Here is a 6,152-nt window from a genome sequence, read left to right on the forward strand (position 1 = left end):
AAATTCAGGGAAACAAAACCTGTTACACTATGTTTATCTCCTTTGTGTTTAAATCAGCTTGTTCTAGCTGTGGCCATTGCAACGTGGGTGTCTTTCTTCCAGCCAGTACTCACCTAGAGAAATCATTTACCTCTCATGTGGTAAATGTCTTGTATTACTAAAAAGTTCTTTTACCTGCAACAAACCCAACTAAGAATGGCTCAATAAAGAGATTGATTTTCACATGGAACAAGACATCTGGAGGGAGGTAATCCACTGTGTCATCTTCAGTGTGCTGGATTTTTAAGGCATCGTCACATCATGGCCAGCAAGTCAAGGAAAAAAGGAGTCAGGAGGGAGTGTTGCTTCCCCTTATCAGTCCTCTTACCAAATTAGCAAAAGTTTTCCAAGTGAACCCAGAGATATTATTTTGTATCTTATTGACCAAAAAATGTATTGCCTGCCAAGTGTATAGGCAAAGAGGCATGACAAATTAACACTTAAATTTCCGGCATTTGTAATTCAATTAGGTCAAGAGAAATGGGTTGGAAGTGGGTGTGAGTTAGTGAGTCAAAAGGATCTGCACACATACCTCAAAGACTATCCTTGATCACATCGTCTTAAGTACACACTCCTTCATCCGAACTTGCAAACCACTTACAGTCTCTGTATGGACAAGCTCTTGGCTTCTTGATAATACTTGTATATGATTCTCTTATGTTCCCAACTGATTATATATCTGGGTCATCTCTTTAGGAGCTAAAAATAGGTTTAATAATATCTTTAAATTGTGTGAAACGACACAATTTTCCAATAGCTTCCAACCGCATGTCAGTATTTGCTTTACTGCAGGGCAAGGATTTTTACTTTCATTTAACAGAGAATTTTACAAAGAGATTATATGATTTACGGAGTTGGGCATGATATATACCCAAGACTAGCACTTTTGTATTCTGCCTTAAGTCAGTGATTTCTCAATGACTTTATGTTATGAATGATATACACACAGAGATATAAAGAAAGATCTAACAAAGCGAAATATCTTTACAACACTATGGCATAGCTACATACAGTTATATAAGATGGATCTGAAATTGAACGGTCTGCCATCTTAGTTAAAAATTCCTGAAGTCTATCCATAGATAATGTGCAGTATGCCTATATAAGTTCATATCCAGACTAAATCACTTAAAAATCAGCTATCAATAATTTCCTCAGAACACCAGTCAAAGAACTTTCTTTGGCAAATAAGGACTTATAGTTAACCCAGTAAATAAAAATGATATTGTAGAGCCTGGAACTTATTGGGACATAAGAGACTGGAGAAAAAGGTACAGGGTGTACCCACATTTATAGGATTAATGTTTTTCTGAATGTAAGGAGATGAAGGAAAAGGGCAAGAATTAAGGCTGTTAAAACATTATTGAAAGTATATACTTAGTAGTCAAGCAAGAAACAATGAACATTTATATAACATTGTTTCTTTGGCCACAAAGAAAATATTAACTTCACTTTCATTAAACTATTACTTTCCATTTTCTTAACATGAAGAAATCAAATAAGATGGAGCCAATCATAGAACTTGAGGTAGAAACAGAAGGAGTATTGTTTCTCAGGAAGATGATTCCTTAGCCAACTGTTTTGTTGTTGTTGTTGTTTGTTTTTTCATTTTTGAGACACAGTTTCACTCTGTTGTCTGGGCTGGACTGCAGTGGCATGCTCTTGGCTCACTGCAATCTCTGCCTCCCAGCTCAAGCAGTTCTCCTGCCTCAGCCTCCCAAGTAGCTGGGATAACAGGTGTGCCCCACCACACCTGGTTGATTTTTGTATTTTTAGTAGAGACAGGGTTTCATGATGATGGCCAGGCTGATCTCAAACTCCCGACCTCAAGTGATCTGCCCACCTTGGCCTCCCAAAGTGCTAGGATTATGGGGGGTGAGCCATCGCACCCAGCCACCACCTCATTTTTGTCTGCTCCCTTCTTTTCTGCTTTTAATCACTCCACACAGTCTGTCACCTGTTTTTTAACAATGATGGTGTCTACCAGATTCCGTATATTATGAAAGAATTGGGACTTTAAAGATCACTCTTAAGCAGCTCATCATCTAGTGAGGGAAATAATGAATGGGCAACGAAGACTGCCAAGTGCCGCTGGAAGAGTTTACTGTGGTATGCATAGGGAATATGTCAAATGACTTGAGGAATAAGACCAGACCTTCTAGTAGGAAGAATGTTTTCAACAGTTTTAATAAAGAATTTGTCTCCATTTTTTTTTTTTGACGTTTGCTGACAACTTTGAAGTTACATCCATCTTTCATCCCCTTCAGCTCATATTTGGAGAAGCCTATAATAAATCCCAGCCGTCCCCTTCTTTGCTAATTGTGGTAGTTTCAAATCATGCAAGTCCGGCCCACGAAGAGAATCCTCACTCAAGTCCTGCCACCTAGCCACAATAAAAACTCCAAGCTGGTCTCCCCCTTTTCACTGTTGAAGCCATTATTTGACCAATTTGGAAAGACTGCCCTGCGGTTCCCCAGGAAGTCTCATTATGTGCATTATAAACGTTTTCATACCCTCTTGGTGTGTATGTGGCATAATCTATCACAACATCGAAACTGGATTTTGGATGGTGCTTGTTTTATGTCTGCAGAATGGCCAAAACAGCAGCTTTATTGAGGTATAATTTACATACTATAAAATATACCCACGTTAGTGTATAGTTTAATAATTTTTAGTAAAGTTACAGAGTTTTATGCCCATCACCAAAATGAATTTTAGAACCCAAAAATGTATTTAGCACCCAAAAATAGCCTCTGAATGTGTTTGTAGTCAGTCCCTTCTCTGACCTTAGCCCTAGGTGACCACGAATCTGCTCTGTCTCTATAGATTTGCTTCTCCTGGACATTTCATATAAAAGGATTCATACAAATGTAGTCTTTTATGCCTACCATTTTTTCTGTTGACATAATGTTTTGGAGATTATGCCATGTTGTTGCATGTATCAGTTATTCTTTCCTTTTCATTACTGAATAGTATTCCATTATAGGGATATACCACATTTTGTTTATCCATTCAGCAGTTGTTGGACATTTCTACTGTTTCCACATTTTGGTTATTATGGATAGCATTATTCACATGCAAATGTTTGTATGGGCATGTGCTTTAACTTGGGCTGATACCTAGGAACAGAATTGCAAAGTCACTTGGTAAATTTATGTGTTACTTTTTAAGAAGCTGCTAAACTGTTTCCAAAGTGGCTGTACCATTTTAAATTCCCGCTAGCCATGTATGAACATTCCATTTGCTGCACATTCTAGTTAACCCTTGTCACTGTCTGTATTTTGGATTATGTTTAACTAGTGGGTATGAAATTAGATCTCATTCGTCTTGGATTTTCATTGTCCTAATGATTAATGACACCGAGCATCTTTTCATGTGCTTATTAGCATTCATCCTTTTCGGTGAAATATCTATTCAGATGTTTTGCTTGGTTTTTCATTTCTTTGTTTTTGTTTGTTTAGTCAATAAGTTTATTGTCTTTATCTGAAAAATTCTCACAGAAAATTGTTTGGTTGAGCCCTGGGCAGCCTACTTCTGAGCTCTGAAGACACTTATCTTCTTTTGAGGTACCTGATAGTTCTTCTGGACAAGGGACACTTTCAGATGGTTCCACTTCTTTTTTAAACCTTCTTTCTTGGGCTCCTTCTAATAGACTGGATTTTCCTATACAGCAGCATGAGCTTTCTTGTATATCTCCTTCAAGTCTGGCGTTACACTGTTCTTTATGTATCAAGAGAAATGTTTGTTGTAAGCATCTTTGTCTTTTTTTTTTTTTTTTTTTTTTTTGAGACGGAGTTTTGCTCTTGTTACCCAGGCTGGAGTGCAATAGCGTGATCTTGGCTCACTGCAACCTCCACCTCCTGGGTTCAGGCAATTCTCCTGCCTCAGCGTCCTGAGTAGCTGGGATTACAGGCACATGCCACCATGCCCAGCTAATTTTTTGTATTTTTAGTAGAGGCAGGGTTTCACCATGTTGACCAGGATGGTCTCGATCTCTTGACCTCGTGATCCACCCACCTCGGCCTCCCAAAGTGCTGGGATTACAGGCTTGAGCCACCGCGCCGGGCCCTGCATCTTCGTCTTTTTCTATGAGGTAACACATATAATCTGCAGCATTCTGATCCATGATGTGCTTCCGATGTACTTCTGCATTTTCTTGCTTTAAGAATCATAACCAGGAAATGGTTTAGTATTGTGAGGAATCGGCAAATCTCTATCCACAGTTCTTTTCAGGACCCCGAAAAGTTTATCGGTAGTTCTGGGAAGGCCTGCATCCAAAGAGCAGGTAAAGGCACCTGGCTGCCCATCAGTGGTTTTGACATTGTACTCATCTCCAGTCATCACCACGAGGACTTCTTAGATCTCCTCCATGCCAAACCTATTGACAAGTCTGCAGGCCACCAGGAGGCCGATACAATATGCTATAGCAGAATTTGTCAGGCCGACCTTCACACCGTATTTTGGCAGTTCATATGCATAAGCTGCATACATTACCGTATTCTCTCCTGTATGGGCATAAGCAATCTGAGAAATGATATCTCTGTTTGTTACACAAACTATCATACTATATTTAGGCATGCCGTACTCATTTTAATCCTATATCACCAAGCATTTCTGAGCTCAGTAATCAGTTTTACCTATCATCATCTTCTACGTTTCACTTGGTATCTCTTAAACTAGGCCTTACTCTTGACAACTTTAAGAAACCCCATCTTGAGAAGCAGAAACTCATAACTGTGGCTCAACACAGACCTACAGGTCCAGCAACATTGGGGGCAGAGGGGGGTGGGGTGGGGAAGAAGGCCTTTTACCTGTTTTAATTGCTTGTCTTATTAAGTCATAAATGCTCTTTATATATGTTGGATACAAGTTATTTATCTGATATCTCATTTACAAATAATGTTTTACTGACATGGCTTGTGTTCTCATTTCTTAATGTCTTCTGCAGTTCAAAAGTTTTAAATTTTGATGAAATCAAATTTGTCAATATTTTATTTTATGGATTATGCTTTTTAGGCATTATACCTAAGAATGTGCTGCCTAACCCAGGATCGTGAGGATTTTCTCCTTGTTTTCTAGAAAACTTATAGTATTAATATTAACTCTTACGTTTAGGTTTATAATCCATATGAATTTAACTGCTTTGTAGGATGTAGAAAGAGTCTAAATTCATCTTCGTGCATGTTGGTACCTAACTGATCCCGAACCGTTTATTAAAAAGCCCATCATTTCTCTCATTGAATAACCCTGTTAACTTGGTTAGAAATTGATTGAGCTTCAATGTAAGGGTTTATTTTTGGACTATCGATTTTGTTTCACTCATTTGTACGTTGTTTCTCAACTTGTTATGGAGTTATATAGTAATAAACCCATCATAAGTTAAAAATGTCGTCAAGTCAAAAATGAGCATTTTGTTGATATGATGGGATGCAAAAACATAAAACGTGATACCCCCAAAATGCTGACCACACAGTTCCCCGTAGAGTGTTGGTTGTCTACTCTTGTGATTGCATGCCTGACTGGGAACTGTGGGCCATCATCACTGCCCAGCATCGCAAGAGAATATTATACTGCATACCACTAGTCTGGGGAAAAAAAATCTAACTTCAACCTTCAAGGTATGATTTCTGCTGAATGCATAGTATCATTTCATTGTAAAGTAAAAAAAAAATTATAAGTCAAACCATTATAAGTTAGAAACCATCCATTGTGCTAGATTATGGTAGCTTCACAGTAAATTTTAAAATCAGGAAGTGTAGTTCTCACTCTGATTTTTTTCCAAAACTATTTTGGCTACTCTGATTCTTTTACATTTCCATGTAGATTTTAAGACTACTCATTTGCAATCATTCTTGCTAGGGTTTTGTCAGGTACTACATCAAACCTATATATTAATTTGAAGAGAATTGATATCTTAACAATATTGACTTTTACAATCCATAAACAAGGAATGTTTCTCCATTTATTAGAGCCTTTCAAGTTTTTTTGAGATGTGTTTATAGTTTTTGGTACTTAAGTCTTGGATTAATTTTGTTAAACTTATTTCTAATTAGCTTATTATTTTGATTCTATTATGATTGGAATTGTTTTTGTAATTTCATTTTCAGACTGTT

General features: G+C 37.6%; 1 pseudogene across 1 annotated transcript; it reads right to left on the minus strand.

Moving 5' to 3' along the window:
* Positions 1–3,880: 3,880 nt before the first annotated feature.
* Positions 3,881–5,732, minus strand: LOC118153068 (large ribosomal subunit protein uL18 pseudogene; annotated as a pseudogene). The gene has a single exon (XR_013534716.1). The product of XR_013534716.1 is annotated as a large ribosomal subunit protein uL18 pseudogene (transcript).
* Positions 5,733–6,152: the final 420 nt, after the last annotated feature.

Source organism: Callithrix jacchus, chromosome 4 (assembly GCF_049354715.1).
Source record: "Callithrix jacchus isolate 240 chromosome 4, calJac240_pri, whole genome shotgun sequence".
In the NCBI taxonomy this organism is placed as follows: Eukaryota; Metazoa; Chordata; class Mammalia; order Primates; family Cebidae; genus Callithrix; species Callithrix jacchus.